The following is a 24,887-nucleotide window of genomic DNA, read 5'->3' as shown; positions in this document are numbered from 1 at the left end:
CCTACATCAGCCTACTTCAGTCTTCTTTCATTGTACCTGTAATACGCACGTAACATTAAAATATTTCCAGCCCACCTATTTCTTTGTTTCAAGTTAAGTCATTGTTGTTCTCATCTGTTAAAATAAACAGCATGAAAGATTTTAGTCAGCTCGTGAGCTAACGTTAGCAGCAGCTCAAATCGAGGCTCGTTCAGCCTCGCAGTAGAGTGATGGAGAGTCGTCACTTAAATCTGCTATTCAGTGTTTTTCCTGTTTCAAAAAATATTGTTTATTTTGGAGAGTTCTTCAGTTTATTCCTTTCAGTGTTTTTATTAGGAGCAGACTTATCGCAGGAGTCCTAACCTAAAAATTGTTCAGCCCCAACGACCAAGCTAGAAGCAGCTTGTGTCCTCTGAAGAGTGTCTGAGAACGGCTCCTGTTAAAAAACTTGTGAACGATGAATATTGAAGGTCATTTGCAGGCTAATCTTGTTAAGTTTACAAAAATACATTAAATTTACATTTACTCAGTTTAATTTATGAATAAGAAGCACTAGCACTAAGTGAAGTAGGCCAACACTGAACCAGAACGTAAATCTGCAAAAGATTTTGACAATCGGCAGAAATATTTTGTTGTCTTTTCTCTTCCAAATAGTATAGCTTGCTATTTCACCATACAGCAGCAGAGTAAGCTAGATTTGGTTTACGTGAAATGTTTGTGGCTTTATTTTTTAACCTCCGGCTCGAGCATTTGATCAATTTTCCACGTCACGTGGCCCCCCCACATCCATGTGACCAGAGAAAATATAACTGTAGTATAATTGACCATTTATAGCACTCTAATGTGTCCTGCCAGCTGTAGAAAACGTGGCACATGCATTCTGTGACGTTAAGAGAAGCAAACTCTACAGTGTTTGAAACATTTTAAAAGCCTTTGCAGATGTTTAGTGCTGTAAAGTCTGTTAGGCCTAAAGGATACACAAAACCATTTGGGAAACAAAGCTGAATGCAAACAAAGACAAATGTTTGTTTACTATGAAAACTCCACAGGGTAACTTTAATTATCTTCCATAAGTGAATCCTGGCCTAATTAATCCTGTAGTTTTCTTTAATGTATTTACCCAGCATCTTGGACAGCATCTGCATCTTGTGTTCTTCAGTGTGATGAAGTGGCCCAGGTTTGTCCTAGTTTATGATGCTGATAAACTCTTCTTTGGCTACAACAGAAGCATGTCAAATCAAGCCCTCTTATCAGTAACGTTTTCCCGATGCTAGGTAAGCTACTTCCTTCAGGGTGATTTATATGTTATGTGTCCAAACAGCGTATCGAAACATGAAAGCAAAACAAGGTTATCTCACAGCCCTCACTCCTTTGATCCAAAATGCAGTAACATCGTTAAGTAAGATGTTAATTGTAGTGTCTTTACTCCACAGAATTGTATCGTCTAATTTGCTTTGGCTGTTTAGGTTTGCATTACCTCAGGCTATGTATTTGCATAATGAGCATTTGGAGTTGGAGCCGTTTTATTGTCGAGCCAGCGCACCGGGGTGAGGGCTGAGGTGGTTCCTTGAAATTGGTTTAATTTTTTTTTTTTTTTGGCACTCTTTCAGTAAGAAAGTGCACTAATTGCAAAACACATTGAACTCAGAGTGTTGGTGGATTCAGGCAGTGGCCTGGTGCAAGACGGTTTAAAACAGGCCGGCCTATTACAATCAGGTGCAACATAACATACTATAGTATCAGTAGTGACTGAAAGAAGAAGTGCATGCAGGCAGCTTTAATAAAGATTGTGGACACTAAATAAAAAAGTTCCCTGGAAAACAGAGTCCTGTGCTATATAAGACAAGTTGTAACAGTAAGGCCAAGACAGTGATAGGCTAGTCTACTTGACAATAACTGATATTTGAGGACCATAACTGATGTAAACTAATGTGACGGCACACCTTGACATGGATAAAATCACAATCTGTGACAGAACACCGTCACAAACATGAAAACAGTCCGTGTGGAGAGCAAAAGCAGCACGTAATGCGCCGTAATGACATCCCAGCTCCCATCAGCTTCATCTGACGATGATTTAGCTTTTAAAAGTAGTTTTCTTCTCCTCTTGAGGACAGACATCACAAAGCTTCAATTTTACTTTTTACAAATCTGCATCATGATATGCAATGTGGTATGAAATGTTGGCAAAGGTAAGACCCGTTAAAGTAAATCACAAGAAAAACGGGTTGTTTTTCTGTAAACAATGCAGCACACGGAACAGGAAGTCGTTTATCACTGTGATCATGCTGGGGAAGACTAGTAAAGAAAGTACTTGGGTGTTTACTGCAAAATCATTGATCAGATTTTTATTGATATAATAGCAAAATAAAGAGTGGCCTGTGTGCCTGGGTGCCAAACTCTTGCAGGCACTAATATAGCTGCATTAACTGCACAGCTGAATACATGTACTGAACTAATCATTTCCTGAGTAAAATCTTCAGAATGAACCTCACTACATCATCAGATCAGATGATCATGGACCAACACAAATCAGGAATGTGGTTTTGCGGTCTTTTTGTTTTTTGAAGCATTTTATGTCATCCCTGAAAATGCAGCACCTTGTGATTTTGTGGCTCTCTCAGCCTTTCTAAGCCAGTGAAAAATCCAAGGCTACAGTTACACCCATGTAGAGACACCCAGGAGGATGTCATTCAACATGGGAAACAGTGCGCCTGTGGCTTGTGTGGCACACGGTCAGTTCTAAATGAAGTTTATCATTGTAACACTCTAGAAACGGAGTAGCGGGCCTGTTACGGGGCTTTGCCTGCTACAGCAGCTTCATAGCAGGGCAGTTTACCCTGCTGCTCTCTTTGCTGTCTCAGCTTAACTCCATCCTCTATCCGGGGACAGTCACCTGCAGAGGGGCAGATGGTCTCGTTTCTCCCACTGGGACTGTCTCTCTCACGTGCAGCAGTGTCGCACTGCTTTCTTCTGCTGCATCTTTCCTAGAAATGTTTGTAGAGTCTGTAACGTTTGTTGTAGTATTTATTTAATCACAGGTTGTTGCCTTGATTTTTTGTAGATATACACTTTGTGATTATACCTATGAGCAAAGAGTTAGAAGAGTTAGTTTGATAGCTGACCTACTTTGGCTAGCCTGTAAAAACTGGGTTGTTGGACACGTCAGCTAATGTTGCATGGGTCCCATCTGTTACTGTACTCCAACAATACAAGTTGCAAGCGCTACATTTATGGTCCCCTGCTCACATTGAACCCACCTCCTGATCCCAAGTGTATCCACTCTAGATTTCCAAACCAGGAAGCTTGCAGTGTAACATATTGTCTTTTAAATTCCCATCCAACATGAGGTAGAAATCACCATTTTAACAACATCAGGTACAAAATAAAAAAGGACTGCCACAGCTGAAAGATAATTAGAAACTTTACAAACACCAACTGCCATTGATTAATTGATTTTATCTGACAATAAAGGGAAGAAAATCATGTAAGGTATTGTCTCTGTTTACAGTTTTTTCAGAAATTGTTCAGAATAATTCAAGAAAGCTAGTATGAGCTGCTCTGATTCAAAAACCAGAGATGAAATGCAGGATATCGAGGAGTACACCAGTCTAAGCACTAATTTGATTCCATCATGTGTTATACTTGGGCATACTTATCCAAGTTCAGGGATTGGAATCTGTATGGATTGTGTTCCTTGGCTGTATTGGGTACAAGGAAAGTCTCCAGCAAGTTCTAAAGTGCGCTCATACACACAAAAACACTAAATACTATAAAACAAAATGTTATGAGTATGATTTCTGTTCCCTTTCAGCAGATTCACTCAGTACAACACATATAGTAAGGGCGTGGTCCCAGCTAGCAGGGAATGTTCCCATAACATCGGCTAACATGACCTACAAGTTCTAATTACGTTTGAAAGAAAACGTTTTAATCTAATATTCAAAGAACGTTTTAAGGCTGTTCATCATTTCAAATAAAGTACATGTGACGTTAAAACTTAAACTAAGACAAAACATTTTAGCTGCAACATTCTGAGGATCTTTTCAGGATGTTAGTATGGCCTGAACTATCAGAACGTGATTTATAAAAGTCCTGAAATGTGATTTCAACATTCTCACTGCAACTTTATGGAAATGTTTTCAGAGAACGTTCTCCTGCTATTAAAAGGAACATTCTCAGAACCAAATAAAATCTTTCCGCTCAAAACATTACCAGAACATCGCACGTAACATTCTTAGAACAAAACATTTCTCTTTGGGATATCCCGTACTATATGTGTTGTACTGAGTGAATCAACTGAAAGGGAACGAAATGTTATGACTATAACCTCTGTTCCCTGAAGGAGAGGAACGAGGTACAACACATATAATATGGGATATCACGCCCTTACTATATGTGGTGTACCGAGTGAATCGAAGGGAACTAAATTACACTAAATACGATACAATCAGAGACCAGACATTAGCAGTGCATTTTGAAATAGATGGGACCTCCCAGACCTTTGGCAGTAGCACTCGCAATTATTAGCTCATTGAGGATTAGCAGGTTCTTAGCTTGGTTAATCTCCTATTGTTGTAGTTGATTCTAATGATGACTCGTCAGACAGTCAAAATGTGTTAAATTGTGTTTTCTAAATTGTATAAAAACAAGTATCATCAACATAAATTGTTATTCTAGTAACTCCAAGTCCAGGTACAACATCAGGCCTGATCATGGCATCAAAATTATAAGATTAAAATATCTTTATCAGGTAACATTCACAGCTTTTGTGTCCCTTTATTAATTTGTAATCACTAATTACCCACTTTTACAAATCCATGTCGTAATGCTTGTGGAAGATCTTATTTTCCTGCATATACACTGGCCAATTTGCTTTGCGTATCCCACATCTCAACACCTCATTAATATTGCATGATCTTGTTAGTGTCTTACCTCTTCTTTGCCCCCTCACTCCCCCAACCTCAACGGCTGCAGAAGCTGGAGGGTACATCTGAAAGTCAGCTTGCGTCTCCTGCTTCTACCAGACTCGCAGACATGGGATCGTCTCGTATCCATCTAAGGATTATCCCCCACTGTCTCCCTTCCAAAAAAATCATTATAGGGAAGTGTCAAAAGAAATGAGATTAGTTCTCTCTTCTTTCGTCTCCGCGGTGCAAAATACATTTTATGTGTGAATTTCACCCAAATAAGTTGGGGCTACAGATGAGTAGGCTCTTGACAGTTATGAATGAGGACCATAATACATGAAGCCGCTGACAGAAGGAGGAGCCAGTGAAAATATTTAAATGAATCATTATCAGCTGTGTTGTGGCTCCAACACCCAGTCACTTGACCTCACATAACCTCAGCAGCATTCCTTTAGAAATCTTCGGTCTGCATTGAACTGGTGTCCATATGCAGAGCCTCTCCCTCATTACAGCAGGCAGTCAGGGCAGCAGCATCTATATGCTGCAGTAATGAAGACACCACAGAGGCCAAGGGAAAAGACTCCAATGGAGTGGGAGGAGAGGAAAAACAGGTGGAGTGCTTGGGAAAGAAGGTCAGGGCTGGATGTGGAATAATGAAATGAAATAATGTCTGGGTATATAATCATCGGCAGAACAGTTTTATTGCACAACTTCCAATTTTCTGAAACACACTTTCATTAAGTATGTTAGGCCCATTGTAAGCAGCCTAAACATTAGCATGCATCTGTGTGTGTGTCTGTGTCTAAGCCCAGTTTGATTGAGGGGGCACTAACACCAACACGTGCACTGACTTCATTGGTAGAGCTCTAAATAAGACGAATCTGAAAGCTACAATTTGAATTTAGTTCAACATTATGTGCAGAATGACTCTTGTTGGAGGGTAAGGGGGTGTTGTAGCTCTCCATGACTCTGCCTTTTATTGTAGTTGTCTCATTAGTTTCAACATCTTATTTGATCATTTAATTATTTTTATTACTAGTGAAGCTGTTTTCACTGTAGCTACTTAGCATCTTCTATTAAAACAGTTGCTAAAGCAGATGTATTTAATTTGACAGCCCATGCCTGAGTCTAGATTCGGGGGCTGCATCCTTCGAAGGTCGCGGCCTACGAAGTATGAGTCATTCACAGCCTGTGTAGACTGCTAAGGCTGAACTGAAATCAGACGGTCTGGTCTATGAGGGATTTCCTGTTTGCGTCACCAGCTGTTCTCGCCCCTTACCCGTGCATCACCAAATGCCGCTCCTGTCGCCTAGCAACAGCTTGCTAGCGGGCTAACTACCTATCATAACTAATGCCTGGTAACTTAACCCGCTATTTTAAAGATCATTTGTTTCAAGGCCCCTTTAGTTATTTTTAACATTTGTATCGTCAGCTATGCGATTGAGTCCAAGCCAAAATCGTATTTTCCTCTTCCGCTTAAAGAGTCCGATATCTAATTTGAATTGGCGCGCAATAAATCTTGGGATACGTTGGGCCGCGAAGAATGCACCCAGTGGATCCTTTGTGGCTCGGGAAAAGGAGAACGTATATGTCGGCCGCATCTGAAGGAACCTTCGGAATGGGACAGCCTTCAACGCGCCGCTGTGACGTAATCAGCTTTCAAATACTTCCTTCGGAGGATGCGGGCCCTGAATTGGGACACAGCTCTTAAAGTGATAACACCCCTCTTTAAGCATCAAGCCATTCAGCAGTATCTATTACTTGTTTGATCAGCTTGTGAAAGATTGGATTACAGATAGTCTGTATATATTTGGTGTAACTGGGTTTATTTAAATCTGATTGAGGTGTTTATATTAAGCACTTTTATGCTTTTTGCATTTTTACACCAATTTATCTGAATATTAGTTAACATGGCTGTTTCCCAGGATTCAAAATGCAGATGACCATTCAATAGTGATTTTAGTTTCCTTCTGTTGATGTCATTTTCACTCTGAAAGGAAGCGGCAGAAGTGGTTACTAGTGAAAATGTATACCACTACTATGACTGATACCATTATAAAACTAGGGGGGCACAGTGAATTGAAATTACATCGTTATCTCAGTATGAGCATTCGCAATAAACACGTCGCAAAAGTCTGAATGAATAAGAAAAATGTTTTTATGCAAAAAGGCTGTTCTTTCTCACTGAGCCTGCAAAACTGTTACCTTCTGGATGTAAACTAAGAGTTAGCGCTAACATGAACTATTAAATAATTGTTCATTTATTGTACATCTTGATATTGCAATCACACATCACAGAGTTTTCTCATATCGTGCAGGCCTAGTATAAATAAAATATTTATTTTGAGGTGTTTTCTATGTTTGTAAAAGCTTTGACGTCTTGTGATTTTTCTGTCTGTTTTACAAATTGAGCTGCTCCTTTCTTCAATGCTGTGTTCCGCAGATGGTTTCTATAACTACCAAAACAGTTGTCATCAATAGTCACAACCCAGGGCAATAAATATTAAAGCCTGCCTAAACTTCTAAAATGACATTAATCTTTCAGTAACGCTGGAATGAGATTGTTTGATACAGACCATGACCATGGCTGAACCATTAGTAAAGAATATAATTAACTGTTTTTGTAAGATGAGTCTGGATGAAGACTGCATCTCGAGTGTCTCTGGACAGTGAGAGACCCAGACTGCACACACAAACTCCATCTGCCTGCTGAGGTTTCCTTCTGGCTGGACAGAAACAAGGTCCTTTTGTTTCAGGTTGGAACAATGTTTAGCAGAAATAATGTTTTCATTGGAACGAGGTGTAAAATATGAGTCTGCCCATTAAATGCTGGTAATTTCAAATGCAGGTCTGTACAAACATCTTTAAAAAACCCTGCAGGGTGACTGATATCCCAGTTAAGCAATCAAATCTGTTTCAGATAACCGTTAAAAATGACTGAAGAAGCACAATAGTTCTCTTTTTAACTGTGACTGCAGCTTCCAAATGATATAGTGAAGCTACGGACGGATGCCAAACAAGGTTTTACCTTTTCTATGGGCATGTGTTTCCATGCGGAGGGGGGATTTCTGAGAACTCTTTGGAGATCACATTTTGTTAATTGCTATCATCCATCAAGCATAACATTCATAAATGGGATCGCCACTGGACATTTAAGATAATGCTCAACTATTATGATGGATCGTGGTTTCAGTGCTCGTGTTCAATCTGGTTAATGTCTGAGATAATAATTTAGCTTTAATCAGTCTTATATTGTATATTTGAAATCACCACAACCTCCTGAGGCAAGGCAGGGTTCCTGTGGTCAAATTTAAAGCCAAATAATTTAACGACTCAAATACATTCCCTGGAATAGTTATTTGTCATGCCAATAGCACATATCCATTTCAGGACAGAGATTTTACAGTTGCCTGAAAAGGCATATTTATGTTGGACATGAGGCTGTCACAATATTTTCCATTAACTGCCATGCATTTGTTGTATCTAGCAATCAATTAAATCAATTTTAAAAATGACTTACTTAGCCTAGTACATCTACATTTACAGTTACTTATTACTTTAAATAACACCAACTGTAATACTGACATATCAGTACCCAAGAATAAACTACATTAGCCCTTTTACATTGGACCAAGCAACGCCAGCGTGTTTAACACAGTGTTCCGGCGTTGCGGAAGCAAAATGTGCGAACAAACAGCGCATGCTTCAAATGCACACACGCCGCTGTTCCGCCCTGCTGGCTCTGCCGTTTACACAGATGCCGTTTTGCCTCTGTTCCTACCTCCGATGCCGGCTCAGAGGTGGAACTAATTCGCCCCACCATTCCGCCTCTGTGTGTTTTACAAAGAAGACGAAACGTAACAGAGGCGTAATAATTCCGTCATAAGCTGGCAGTAAGTAACAACCATCATAGCAAAATGTTAACTTTTAATGTAATCTTAGAAAAAGAAAAAACTGATTAGTATTTTTTTGCAAGGAAGGTTACATTTACCTTGCATATTGTGTAAAGCAAAATAATCTAAAAAACCTTCTGAAATGTGTTCCCCCTAACCCCCTTTATACTGTATGTGTGATACTTTAAGTTGATTGGACTGGGGTCCTGCAGGAACCGAATACATTGTTGTTTTTGAAAAGCTCAAATGAAAAGACAAAAACGATCAGAAGTCATTAGAAATAGATTAATTACAAATCCATGTAGAATTGGAATGATAGAATAAAGCACCTGCAAGAGATGATAATTAGAATACCTCTGGGGTCTACTTATCGGTACCCTGATAAGTAGGACTCGGGTTAAAAGTGTTCAGTGTGTATCTGTTGGAGCTCTAACCATTATAGTCTTTCTTGTGGTGTATAATTTATATGTTAAAATTAAAGTAAACACTAATGAGACATCAAAGATAATACTCTTATGCTGTACTCAGTTTCCCCGTCTGCAGTCTACTGGGTCAAAGGTCATATCATTCATGCACCGTCCTTCCAGTCTGACTTTCAAAAGACATTAGTACGTGTCAGTGTCGATACATGACAAGCAGGTGGAGCTGTGAGCAAAGTAAATCTCAGGAAAACTCCCAGTAACATTTCATTTTTTTTTCAAAGAGAGAGACGTGTGGTGATAGTTTATCCCTGAGAAGCTTCCTCCTCTTAGATGGAGCTTATTATTACTGTGCAGCCTGCTTCCACACAGTTAGGTCTATATAACGTCAAGACCTTGCCTCTGTGCACTTACTCCATATCTGGCATAACTAGAGGCTAACACTCTCATTTTAATTGATGTTACTTCCACATCTCTGCTTTCTTCCTGCGTATTCTGACGCTTCTCCTGGTTGTTGATGTAAGTGACAGCGTGGAGAGGCGCTTCTAATCCGGAGGTGGCAAATAATCAGAATAATTTGGGCGCTATGTGTGTGTGTGTGATTGTGTGGGGCAATGGCCTGTATGTACTGCTTGTCATTTTTTCAATTACTCGAGCTGTGGTTAAATGTTCATTTTCAGCAGTCAGCCCGGAGCAAAAACTACTGAGCCCCATTAGGTTTTACCCACAGCCTCACACTCATTAGTTTTCTCCGGTCAGACGAGAGTGAGGGAGAAGCTGGGCCGGCCTCTCTAAAGAGGTCAGGGTGGAGTCTCATCGCAGTAGAGATTGTTAAGAGTTTCCAGCAAGTATCCTACAATAGTAAGATTGCTGTGAAGACTTGGGTGACCTTTTTGAAGCAAATCAGAACACAGGCCTAATTGACCTTATCTCTTTTCTTCTGTGTCTTTCTGCCTTTCTCTCACATGTGGAGGAAACTACTGACCAATGAGAGGGGCTGATAAACAGGGTGATAGAAAACTAGGGATTTTAAAGGGAACATATAAAGCTTTTACTTATTTTCTTTATTGTATGTGATGTCCACATTCATATAAACAGTGGCGAAAGTTCAAGCGTATGTAAAACTAATCCCTGTGAGCAAAATGCTCAGGGTCGAGGTGGCTCTGAATAATGTTTTTCTTCTTCTTTTGCAACCAGCTGACAGACAGCTGGATAGTTAAACAATGTTATTGTGTTTAAAAGCTGACTTTCAATTTAACTCACTTGAGAGCATGTGGGGGCAGCATGGTGGTGCGGTGGTTAGCAGTCACAGTGGCTCACCCACCATGGGCCTGTCTGTGTGGAGTTTGCATGTTCTCCCTGTGTGTTCTCTCCCAGTACACTGGCTTCCTCCCACAGTCCAAAGACTTGCTCGTTAGGTTCATTAATGGACTGGCGACCCGTCCAGGGTGACCCCTGCCTCTAACCCATTGAAAGCTGGAATCGTCTCTAGCCCTTCCGCGACCGGGGAACAGGATTAGCAGCACTGATAATGAATTGATTACAATATAGACTGTCACTGCTTCCCTGAGTTTCCATAGTTTATTGGTATAGGTGACACAGGTAAAATGTCAACCAAAAAGGCCTACGCTAGTGCTAATAAAAGTCAAGCGTCAGTTCCTGAAAAGCCTCCTCAGTCATGCGATTGGTTCAGTTTAGCAGTGAGTGACCTTGAGCAAACCCCAGTCCGCTGTAAAGTCGTCTAAAGTCTGACAGCTAAAAGCAGCAGGACTTATTTATTCGTGCGAACAGAGACGGGCAGCTGAGTGGTTGAAGTATGGAGCGGTGCGAGTTTCACATGACAGCAGCGGCGACATTAGTGACATTAGCAGCATTGCATCAATTAGAATCATACATTGGATGTGTTGAGACTTTGGTATACTATATTTATAGTCTATATCACCCAGCCTTAAACTGACCTCAGATTGTTAAGGGATTTCAAATAAAAAGCCTGTCAAACTTTGGTATTCTCCTGTTTTGACTTGCTATATTGCCTCTGTCATTCCCTTAAAGCAGATGTTTTCCAATTAAGTTGGTATTTCAGCACATTTCCCATAGATACACCAATTAACAGTGGTATATATAGAAAGAGTTCACTGAGGATTAAAAGATTTAATTCACCGTAATGTCACAGAAGAAGAAAATAATGAGCCTTATATTTAGCAAACAGAGTTGTTGGACTCAAACATGTGCAGATAAACATTTTCCAAGTTGCCCAATATGTCTGACACACACAATACAGTTTCCTACCAGAGCCAGCAGTAGGTTGAAGCCATGCTCACAGGCTTTCAGGAAGCTGGTCAATCAGAAGAAGGACTTAAAGGACCAGTATAAGATAAAAGATAATTGTTTTAACTGTGAATCAGTCAGATTATACTAGTAGAGTCCTAGAATAAAAATAAAGAGCTGCAAATGAGCCTATAGTATCTCTTTAAAATTCAGATTCCAGGAAAAGTATCGGAAATGTACATTCTCTCCGCTGCTAATAGGCACGGGGGCTTTTATCTTTCCTCCTGCGTCTAGCGTGATGCTTTCGGAGGACTACAGGCATCATTAACCAACGTCCTCTGTTTCCATTGACCTGAGGGATCCTGTCTTGATTTTGTGCCGCTACGGCTCTGCCAGCTAAATGGAGGTTACAGAGAGATTGCATCCATTATTGAGGTATTCAATTCAAATGTCACCCGTTTCCACTTGGCACTGTTTTCTCTTCCCTAATGTTTGCTCTGGGCGTGGGGGTGGGGTGAGGGACACCAGTTTTTGTGCCTTGTTGTCTCAGCACTGAGAGGGACTTTTTTTTTTCCAGCAGACATTAGCAGAGACAGATTCAAGGTGACACAGTTGTAAGTCTCGCCACTTCACCTTGCACTCTGACACCTGGACGTTCTCTCGCACTCTCTCTGCATGGTTAGTATCCTCCTGAGCACAGGCCTCTGAAACAAGCCTGATTGTAACTATTCATCATCCGGCCTCCACTTAATTGGTCTAAAAGTAGATTGCAGGCTGGCACAAGCCCCTCAGGTTGGTGTGGACAGAATACAGTTCAGATAAGAAAATACTTGAGGTGCTCACATGGAATAAACCCACTTTGTCTCTAAGTGCAGGTTACCCATTTGGCCACTACAGACTCGGCTTTCATTACCCGGTTACCCTCCTGTCAGTGTAATTCAGTCCTATCATCCCTCAACCCAGTTGAAATTAACAGGTAATTTGTAAATGTCACTTTGGGTTAGACACCTCATTTTCTTCCTTTTCCAACAACCCAGCACCCACAAGCTAATTTTTCTTGTCTTCTGAATAAGGTTTTCATTCACAAATAGAGTTATGGTCCACTAAATAAATGAGAGTAATTGATGAGGGGGAAAAAAAAGTGATTTACCGTAACCTATTAGAGTCAATCAATGACATACTACCCAGGATTCCTTTAGTTACTGTAATGCAGCATGTCAGCCGTGATTGTGAATATGTCCGTTGAGATGTGAGGAGATTGTGAAAGTATTGTGTTTCACTCACAAACCTATAACCACACACGCACTCTCACAGACGTTTATAGATCAGTTATTAAGTCAGGGACAAAAACACAGAGAAAACACCGACACTTACAAACACTTCAAAGGGCAAAGAGTATTTCATACACAACGTTGGTACAAACTGCATTACATGAAGCCAAACATCTCAGTTACTTTCTCTTTGCAGCATTAAGCTCTAACTGCTGGTCTGATTTTGGACCTCACTACACTGAAGGGTTTAACTGTTTGTCTTCATCTAAAGGTCCAATCATTTTTCTTTTTTATTCTTTGTCATGGCACTTGTAGAAAAATACCAGGAACTGCTTTTTGGTATTTTCCTCTAGACTATAATCCCTTCATTTTTATTTTTTAAAGTTCTGAATTTAGTTCCAACTAAACTTTTCAAAAGAGGCAAATTTGCATCATTTTCACTTGTAAACCCAGGAACAGGCTGTAATTGTCAGCCTGTAAAATCCACTGAGATGTTGTGGCCCAGCATCACATTAGGCTTTATAAATTAACTTGGCTTAACCTGACAATAAAGCTAGGGTGGGCATCTTTTTAAAGGAAGGATTATTTGTTGTATTAGTTGAATTCTCTTAAAATCAGCCCAGCCGACCCAAGCCAATCCCTGCTGTCATCGGGTGAGAGGTGGGATAGAAACTTGGACAGGTCGCCAGTCAATCACAGACTGACACATAGAGACAGAGTCACCAATAACAACCTAACGAGCATGTCTTTGGACTGTGGGAGGAAGCCAGAGTATCTGGAGGGAACCCACGCATGCACAGGGAGAACCAGCAAACTCCCCACAGAAAGGCCCACTACGTCCAAATACGGATTCAAACCAGCTGTAGCTGTGAGGCAACAGCTCTAAGCACTGTACCACCGTGTGGCCCCAAACTGCATCACATATGATTTAATGTGTCTTAGGCTTTGATATGTCCATCAAATCATTGGATAGCTTACCTGCCTATCTATCAACCTGACTACCTACTTACCTGCCCCCCTGTGCACGCATTGCTTATGACCAGAGTCTCCCAAAAGTCAGCTAGTCATGTTGGATTACAGATAAAGGTAGTTTGATAAGGTTAGGAATCACAACAATGTGCTGTGGTCTTCTTCCCAATGCTTAACTGTGGAATCCCCCACCAGTACTCGGGCAGTGCACTTTCATACGTATTGGAAAGGCTTCTGCATTTTTACAGGATGCTTTCAAAAAATCTAGCTCATTATTGCTCTAGACAAATAAGGACTGTTAAAGCAGGTGTAGACAACTTTTCATTTTAAATATTTTCATTTAAATAAATGTCTGTTAAGCCACTACCTATCGCCTAATGAGGTAACACAATGGTGACTGAGCCTATGGCCCACTGACGAAAGCTTTTGCTTTTGCAGTATTATGGCCTGGGTGTCTGTGGCGTCTTTCGGGGAAAAATCACAAGCAGTGCCCAGTTAGTGACGTGCTTTCATCACCCAATGAAAGGCGCCTGGTACTCCCGTCACAACAGGGCCCTAAGTAACTAACTAGACTCTTCTCCTCAGTAGTCCCCCGGTGGTGGAACGAGCTACCAAACTCCATTCAGTCCGCAGAGTCCCTTTCACCTTTAAGAAGAAGCTAAAGACCCAGCTCTTTATGAACACCTCTGACCTTAATGATATTGATGCTATTGATGATGATGACATCGAGGATGTAGTTTATGCTGACTAGGATTGTCATGATGATGATGATGATGATGACTATACTGATCTGGTTGATGTTGCTGATTATGATTATTATTATTTAAAAAAAAAAAAAAAAAAAAGCCCTATACACTGCCTGTCAGCACCAGTGTCTGATCGTACTTGAAGCTGTTTTTTTTTGCTCTTACTGACTTTGTTCCCTCCTGTGTCGATCGTTGCTTGTGTTGTATTAACTCTCAGATGTACGCCGCTTTGGACAAAAGCATCTGCTAAATAATATTGTAAAATTGTAACCCAGCAGTGGTTGGTCTGCCAGAGAGGGTAGGCGGAGCTAAGCGGCTGCTTTTCCGCTCTCTGCAAGTGTTGCGAGTAAACAGTAATCTACTATGGCTGAACAAACAAAGAAAAGATGGATGACTACAGATACAACTTCAAAAATAAGTGAAAATACAAAGAAAAAGAAACAAACTCGACGCTCATATGAAGCAAACAGTCTAAAAAGGAAAGCGACCGTCAGCGAGGAAAATCAAGAGTTACAACCGAGCCAACCGTGGACGTCACACATGCAACACTGTCTGGATATCTGGAAAGTGTGCTCTCGCAATTACTGTTTATCGCCATAGGTGGCGCCAAAGAGGACAAAACTGAAATCTTCGAGATTACAACTTTAAGTTATTTTATCTATAAATCTACATACTGTTATAATATTTTCTGTAGTGACTGAAGAGCACCCTCGTTAGAACTGGTAGATGCAGATTATGGCTGTATTGAGGGGTGCCACGGTTGCAGGTGTATCATAAAAGCCTCTACAGTCACATGACCAACTGATGCTCAGACAGTTTTGCCCGTTGAAAGATGTTTTTATCCCATTAAAACATCCAGAGAGATTCTTTCTGATCATACATCAAACATTTCACAGGTGCTACTAAGACTGCACATTACTAAATGGCTATTGGTTATTTCAGAAAATATTAAAGGTCTCAGAAATGATCATTAGGAACATGAATATGATGATCAAGCAGAGACAGAGAGATGGCTGTTTCATTTCACTCTGCTAGAATAGTCTAATAAGGAAAATTGTTCCATTAACTATAATGAAGCCCTTTCAACCAGGAGAAGAAAACATTTAGGTTACATCACAATATTGCAACCAGAATCCCAGATAATATCTACTCTCATTTCAGAATATCCTATTATATTGATACACCAGGCAGCTTTAAATGGCACGGGCATAAAATGTGTATGCTTCGATAAATCATCATTGGCTTTCACACAAAGTATTGGTTAGTCCAGATGTACTTCAGTCTTTCTCTCAGCGTTGTGACCTCCACAATTTTATAAAGCACTCTATATTTGAGGACATTGAACGCTTTGTTCTCTAGTTGTCTCAGAGCAGTTACAAGAACATCATTCAAAATAGCATTCAAGCTAATTCCCCAATCAGTCAGTGCATCGGCTAAGTGGAATTCAAGACTGATTTCACCATGTGATACCCGTGTGCCTCCAGCCTAAAAGCCTCTGTGTGATTGATAAATAGCAGAATTGAGGAGACGTTTGGACTGGGAAAAGGCCTCTCTCATTAAAATATGGTGTTTGTAATGAAGAGGAAATAGAATTAGCACTGAGAAGGATGAAGGAGAGCAAATTGCTGTAAATATTGTAAAGACTGATCGGCACACCGTCTCTCCTCCAGCCACAGCAGAAAGTCATTATGTGGGTTTTGGATATAGGTTCCCCATGACCGCATATTTATTATCTATCTAAATAGAATCACTTACCTCTGATGCTGGCTCTGATAGCCAGTCACCACAAATATCAGTTCCCCCTGGTGCCTCTGCCGGCAGTTTTACATAAGGCCAGATGATTATGCGCACAACCAGACAGGATTGCATTTTGTTGTTAACTTGATCCTGTTTTCCTATGAGAAATAACTGTTTGTGAGGGAGATTTTTCTCCCTTTAAGAGTGTAAAAGGAACACTGTTTGACATCCTCCATGGTGGAAAATGAGGTCAGTGGTAGAAAGCTGGTGCACCTTTTAAAAACACTGAAAGAAAAATGCCTCCTTGTATTTCCCTGACAGCGATGTGGCCTCCTCCATGATCCGTTATCTTTATTCTCTATCTTATTTGTCAGTATGGTGCAATTTAGCTGTTTTTTTCTGCCATCCATTGTTCAAGCATTAGGACAATAAATATATTTGTTACAACAGGGGATGCGGCATAATGCCTATTCATGAAGGCAACATATGCAGCGTTCAAAAGCATGTATGCACATAGGTATTGGCCCATTTGTCAAGCCAGGAGAGCTAATTATCTCATACCGTGCGATATTGTTTTCAAGCCATGCATTTCATTTTGCAACATTAGAACATACGTGGTGCAGGGAGCAGAAATGGTTTCCATGAGCATGAATGCATTAGAAAATTTTGGGACGGGATGTTGTATTAGAACTCCACAGGGATATCAGCATGCTACACCTCTTTTGGTTTGTCATTCATCTTCCTCTGCGAGGGCGGAGAAAGAACCAGTGGGTAGTGACGCCTTCAGCCAACTTGGCAGGTTAATGAAGGTAATTTGATTTCATACATAATGGCTGCCCATGCCACGCAGGGCTTAATTGCGCTCGGCGTCTGGGCGTCATTTCGTGGTACCAGCCGAGGCCCTGTGTATTTCCTGAAGGTTGTGCAGAGGCAAACAAGTTCCTGATTCAAGTGAGATGGAACCGATAGCGCTGTTTCATCTTCTAATAGTTTATCTGATTTCCCAGGCAGCTGTGAGCTCTGCTGTCACAGTGTGACGGCGGCAGCTTGGTTTTAGTGAATCAAGCTAGTTCATTACTACATGGCAAACAAACACCATAGTAGGCCTTACAGTCTTGTGATGAGTCTAACAGAACACGCTGGTGTTAACTCAGCCCTATTTGTTACACCTCGATTTGATATGATCCGTGTGGAATCAGTTTTTGTGTGATTTTTGGATTGAATTTTTGTGCTGGTCGGAACTTTCAGCATGTTACAATGATTTTCTGAGATGTTTTTATTTGTTTTAAATGTATAAATATCTATTTTATATCTATCATGTCCGAGAATAACCAGTGCTGTTGAAATGTAAAGAAGTGTGCATAAGTATGGAAATAATACTGTTTAGTTTCCTTTGCAATTGCATATATATATATGTATATATAGCAAAGCCTGGCAACATAATAGCATACATAGTCAGAATGTAACATACATGTTAAAGGCTAGGTTTTAAATACATTTATTTACATAATAAACACCTATCTACTATAATGTGGTCTAAAAATCTGAGAAGTCAGATCTCAGTGTGGAAAAGTGTGAAATTGTGAAATAGAAAATATTAAGGAACCCTGAATATTTTTTTTTACCTCTGTACAGTATGTAGTGAGGTAATCCTAAAACTGCTGTGTTGTCATGATTGCGGATGCTCTTAACCATCTGTCAGACTTTACAGCTGTCTAAATAAATAAAGCATCATATCAGAAAAAATAATAGGTTTAAGGCTTTTAGCAGCTCTGAATTTGCTGTTATGTCAGCTTGTGGGTATGGAAACCCAAAGTGGTCAAACTAGATAAATAAACAAGATCTTCTAAAAAAAACTTCTCACAAAAATAATTATGACAAAATTTACTTCTTTTTTTTTCGACTAATGTCATAATTATAAAGTGTTATTTAATCCAATGTGTTTTTAATTTTAAATGTCCTATAATTTAGGGATTAGTCACATAACTGCCGTGTGTGTTGTAGGATATTAGTAAGATATTACCATCTTATATTTTGGAAATGGAAGTCACAACTTCTGTAGAATTTATTATTTCTATAAAAAAAGAAATAAGAAATACAATCCAGAATTGTCTCTAAATCCAAATAAACTAAACAACACAAAAACACATAATGGCACAATGGTGTCACATGGATATCCATATGACATGGTCATGTAGTTATGTTTGTTCTCAGTGAATCATCAGCATTTCCAATCGCAATCAAATGAAATCACAGAATAGTGGTAGGTTTGATGGAGTCTGAAAAACACCACCCTAAAGTTAATTAGAGTTTTTTCTCACCCTATAATTGGATCCTAATCAGCATGGGGTTCAAGCTATTTTCCTAAGACCTCTTCATTTGATCATTATCTACAAAGCTGTTGTAGATATTATAGGCCATATTCCTTTACTCTGCCATACAATCTAAATGGATCTTGTTTCAAAGCCTCAAGGACAGTCTGTGATGAGCTTGACTAGACTGCACTTTCCTACTTATCTCCATCTACAGAGATGTCTGTAAACATCATAATGCACACATCAAAATCACGGTGCAAGGGTTACAAATGCACCTTTAGTTGTTGATACCAAAGAATTTCTTAAATATTATACAAATATATTACTTTTCAACTTTGTTGGGGAAGTCACTTCAATGTTCTTTTATTTCATAAGCTGTAGCCTCTTGACTGGCACACAGTAATCGAGAACAGCCTTCTTATTTTAGGGTTATGAGCTGCTGTCAATGCAGTGACATTAAAATCTTTGAGGACACCTTTGGAGAGACTGATGAAAAAATGTGCTGCAAAACACCAAAGCAATGAACGGGGGGTCAAATGGTTTCCTTAGTACTGTTTCAGGAGGTCACTGCCTAAGTCAAGCTGGCAACAAAAACTACTGTAAACATCCAGTCACTGAATGCTTCAGAATATTTCACTGTTATCACTTAATAATTACATGGATGGAAACAGTCTCTCCTACACAAAGTGCCCAACTTATTCTCTACCCGAGCCTGTGCAACTCTCAAATAGTTTTCTCAGTGTTTCACTTGAAGTCGACTTCCAAGAACTGAAATTTGGCACAAAAGTAGACTCGGTCTCAAGGATTAATCTTTTATATTCAAAAGGTCAAAGGTCACTTCACTTAATGTTCTGCCCATTATTGAACACCGTCACTCAGGAACAGAAGGAATTTTCTTATTAATTTGAATGGACTTTCAACTGGATGTTATTTAACGATTATAATTATACAAAAAGAATATGATTAAGTTATTTTTTCATATAGTAGACATTGTGATTTGGAATAATCGGTCTACGGAACCATTTTGTGTTGAATAAGGTGTATGTTTTGACTATTTGTAGTCTACTATATTTAATTATGTGCTTGAATGCCAACCAGTTTTTTTTAATAATTATATATTTTTTAATTTCATGCTTTCCACCATGGGGCTTTGCTTACAGCCTCTTACCAACAAACATATATAATCATACCATAAGAAAGTATAAGCATGCTCACCAGTTTTCATGCATACTATAGGATTTCACAATATTACAGAACAATGCTGCTGCAAAGCTCTAAATATTCTTGAGTACCTGGTTAAAATTAAGCAATTAATTCTTAGCTCAAACTTAACGGGCTAGAAAAGCTTTGAAATATCAAGAGAATGGAAGAATGTTTTTTTTTTCTCTTTGAAACCATCTTTATGCAAGAAAACCCGATATAGATAATGTCCACAAGTTCAATGTTTACAGCTTGGATTAGCCACAAAATTAAAGCTAATACAGCAAATCTATCGGCATGATCCTGCCCTTCATTTTATCTAGGGACACATGGGAACACAAGTCTCTAGTGATGGGACATTAACTGTTTTAAAGGGGTCAATGTGGCAACCACATCAGTCAGACAAGTTATCACTAGATTTATTATATTTTGTTGCAATGTTTTTTTATCTGATTGAAAACATGGGCTAATTAAGAAAGAAGCATTTGCTATGAGCTCTGTTAACGAAGTGCAGACATAGTGCAGCACCTTGCTGTAAAAGTTTAGTTGTACAAACAAGGACTAAAATGTGCCATAGCAAAACATGTAATCTCTGAAAGTGTTCAAAAAGTCCGAACTGGAGGGATGTTGAAATGTTGATGTGAGCTATATCAGGCGATGCTTGTTAGATCATACAGTAAGTAGGCTGGGGCAGAGTCTGTACTGATGAAGAGATATGCCAACGTGTTGTTTGCATTGGCCGGTCTCATTGTCCTCTCACTGTATAACAATGTTCACGTAATGCCAGGCATGCTGTACAGAGCCACTGGACACAGAGTGCAGAGGGGATAAGCACTCCTACAGATTCTCATAATATGTAGCTAAAAGCCTGGTTCTTCCTCTCCTCACTGCCCGCCCCTACTCATGGCTGTACAATTAGCCGTAACAATGCCTCACATAAAGTGTGTATGCCAAATTCAACATTAAGCCTTTACTCTTTCCTTCATAGTTTGAAAATGTTGGCGTTGTGAAGTGTTAAGCTTCTGTTTTTTTAAATTAAGGGAACAGCTAGTTTCCTTTACTCTAGACCAGCAGTATTACTAGAAACCAGTTTTAAAAAGGAATGGTCTGACCATTTCATGGTAGTCATGGATGACCAACAAAGAAAATGAAAAAGACCAAATAAATAGATGTGTGTATTAGAGCCCGACTGATATGGGATATTTGATACCGACACTAATGCTGATTTTAGAGGGGAATAGTCGCTGATTCCCGATTTGGCGAGCGACACAGTGCATTTTTGAGCTGAAATAGAAATAGACCTTTTTATGGGTGCTTCTCATTACATTCATTTGTGCATTCCTCGCGTCCTCTCTCCTCGGCTGACCCGGAAATCCTTACCCCTCCGCCATGATGGAAGATCTTCCAATTTCTTAAATACACCTGGAGGAGACGAGGATCGAGCAGAGAGGAGGCTCCAGGAGGAGCTCCGAGCGAGGATACAATGGTGGATCCTACGCAGAAGTGTCTTCATTAAAGATGTGACATGATTGGTGTGGAGGTGCGGCATTTCGGTGAATGCCGCACCTCCACACAGATCACTCTTTATTCACACAGTTTATTCTCACAGCGTGGATCTACAGAAAATAAAACAGTTTAATGCGCCGTGATGGTGAAATATATTATCACACATTACAGCTGCATAACTAGATACAGGATAATTTCATTACAAAGTGTTGTGGCATCACACGAAGCAGCAGTAGGCGTATTCTATTTTAATTTATTATTTACTTTACAATGAACTCTATGAATAAACTTGCAGCTCTGTGCTGGATTTTTGTGCAGACAATAAAAATGCAACTAAATAAAAAGAATTAGTTATATTAACACAGATCTGCACATAAAGACGATCTAAAAGGAAGATTAAATGGTTAAAATAATTAGAAGTGATAGCGCTTATATTCGGCCATGATAAACAATTTACATATCGCAATGAATAAAGGTTTATGTAAGACTTTTCTATCCATCTGTCTGTCTTTGAAAGATACTTCAGGGTTTCAATTTGTTTTTTGTTTTTTTTGGCTTTTGCCTTTTTATTTATAGGACAGCTGAAGATAGACAGGAAATGTTGGGAGTGGAGAGTGGTGGATGACATGCACCAAATGTTCGGCAGACTGGGAGTCGAACCTGCGATCAGTGCGACGAGGACTACAGCCTCTGTACATGGGGAGCACGCTCAACCAACTGAGCCAAACCAGCGCCCCTCAAATTGTTAAAGAAGCGGTTTTGTGAACATTGCTAAAGATCAGTTTGACAGCTGATACAGCTGAGCAGCACGTCATCAGTAAAATATGTCGCCTAACGGTGACGCGATTGACCCAAGGATTTCTCATTTGGCAAATTTGTCCCCTCTGTCCTTGCATCACTTCCTCGCATGTATCATTCTATTCCTCGCCGAGAGGAGCGAAAACACGACGATGTGCGTGAGGGCCGCAGGATGCGCAAATTAATGTAATGAAAAGCACACTATATTTGAATTGTGTGCCAATCCTTTGCCAATTTTACTATGCAACGGCTGGTTTCTCAAAAAAAACAAATGATATTTAACATTATTATGAGTTCTGGAAGACTCTGGAGAAAGTGCAGAGAGTATTATTTACTTTGGACTCGGAGCAAGCTCTGCTGGACAAACTATGTGATGAAAGCTTTTTTAAATACCCCCAAGTGTTGTTTTCTTGATTCTATGTTCTTTAAAAAAAATTTCATATTGGCTCAAAAACATATCGTAAAAGGCCCCAATAATTTTGGCCTACCCATTTATCTGTCATCTCCGGGTTGTGATGCCAGACTACACTTTTTATATCATGGAATCTGCTTCACAGTACAAATTAAAGCTGCAATGCAGGAATAAGCCCAATAAACCTTTTCAACATCAGTGGATCTTTAAGTGATAGGTAGCGACAGGCAGACAATAATAAATGAATATAATGGAACAATAAATGCCACAGAGGCTTTGTAATGGGCTTGAGTACATCTTTGATGACAGCATTAGCCAACATTGCCTTACTGGTATTGTTCCCTGGTTTACGGAGCCAAGCCTAGTTAAGAAAGTGTCATGTCACTGAGAGTGTTGAGTGGTTTGTTGGAATGAACAACATTCTTCGCATTTAAGTGAACATTAACATCACAGATGTAAGGCCTGGTGATAAGAGCTCTACCCTTGAACCTTTATAACACTCACCTGCTGGAGAGTCTTATTCTCATTTGTACAGAAATCTTTCCTCACAGCATTTTCTGCTTTATTGTGTGTTTGACTCTCTCCTCAGATAATATATCCAACCTGTTCAAGAGGTTTGGCTGATCCACCTCAGCTTGGCATTACCTACAGTCAGCAGGCTGTTGGCCAGTCTGGACTTTATATCATGATGTGTAGCATGTGGGAAATTTGAGTGCTCTGTTCAGATGGATGTCATGGAGGCTGATGTGAGAGATGACAAGACAAATCCACGAGGATCAGAGTCTACGCTTATAACATTTACAATATGTGTGCATGTATAGAACACATTTGATGCAGTTTGTATTGTTTTAATCCTTTGCCGTTGTATTAGTGCGCAGTGACTGAGTGGGCCCGTCAGGCTGACTTTTTTTTTTGTTTTTCAGAGAAAAAAACGTTCCTTTTATAAGGTCAACATCCACGGTTGTTTGGCTCCATAATCTACCATAAAGCCAAAGCCAAAGTCCACTTCTGAAAATGGCTCATTAAGATTTTGATCAATCTTGTGCTTTCGGTGAGACAGACGTAGGAAATGCCATCAGAAAATTGCATTTCCCAATGACATTAGGCGCCCAGTTGACCATCCAATTCCATGTGTTTCTATTGAGATGTTAAGATCTGATATGATTTGGGTCAGAAAACCTGCTTTTTTTCTTTAAGTGAGGCAATTAAATTTCCTTGATGGTCTCTGAGAGCACTTAGCTTAAGAGAATACACTTTTAAATCAAAAAGCTTTCAATCATCTCAAATCATATTTGGGAGAAATCTGCCCCCGAGTCTAGTGTCACATGCAATGCAATTGAGCATGTGACAGAGCCCTGCTGAGATGGCCGATGTTGGGAAAGGTTATTGTGCATGTCTCTGCAGGCTGTGTATTGGCTGTGACATGTTGTTTGTCGGTGTTACGATGTAACTTCATGTCAAAAACAGGACAAGATAAGAGGGGTGAACTTTAACTGAAGACAGGCCTGCTTTTAAATGGACACAGACTATATAAATGAAATAAACAAGGAGAAAATATTTATGGGCCGCTTAATTTATTACAATTTCTCACTGGCATCAAATATGGCCGTTGCTTTTTTAGACTAACAAAGACTGATTATAATGTAAAACAATGATCCTTTTTACAAGTGAGATGGAAGCAGCGCCAGACTTGAGATGTATGGAAGTATAGATCACCCCATAAATAATTTAATTAACGACTGAACACCCACTTGAAAATGTGTTTACTGCTGACTATACTGTTGAAATTTAACTAGACATTAAAGCACTGCATATAACTTTATTTATTATATCTAATAGCAATGTGCACTTTTCAAAAGCCTAACCTATATGTATTTAACAATCAAGCTTAAATGGAATCGATCAGATCTCAGGCCTATAATGTAAACTCTGTAAAGCCCAGTTCAAATCAATGATTCACAACGCAACAAAACAGTTTTAGAATGTTGCAGAGAAACTTGCAGCGGTATGAACTGGTTGCATGGAGTTGCAGAAGATTTGACTTGTCAAATCTCCAAATGCAGTTTTAGAACTGAATGATGTCGCTATATCCCTTCAGCCAATCAGGAAACAGCATAAGTTGGCGTGGGCACCCCTCTCTGGTGCTGCAGTAGCCAAAGATGCTCCAGATCCTCTCTGTCCTAACTCTCTGTCTTCGACGTTTATTAATCACTGTTACAGTTAAAATTGGGAGCATGTCACTGTCACTGTCATCCACTTCTTTTTATAACAATGACAGAAATCCAGTTAGATAATTCATGTAACCTGGGCCTAATTCTAACGTTATATGGCATTAACGCAGAAGTAGTGGAGTATGTCAGTGCGTCGTTGCTATGGAGACAGTCAGCTGTGTCTGTGTGCGTTGCGTTGCTTTGATGTGAACGGCCCAGTTTTAGAACGTTTAGATCAGATGTCAGGGGATTCT

This window comes from Semicossyphus pulcher, unplaced genomic scaffold, assembly GCF_022749685.1.
Source record: "Semicossyphus pulcher isolate SPU_LCO1_2020_fin unplaced genomic scaffold, fSemPul1.0.p SCAF_4, whole genome shotgun sequence".
Taxonomy (NCBI): Eukaryota; Metazoa; Chordata; class Actinopteri; order Labriformes; family Labridae; genus Semicossyphus; species Semicossyphus pulcher.
This window is presented reverse-complemented; position numbering follows the sequence as displayed.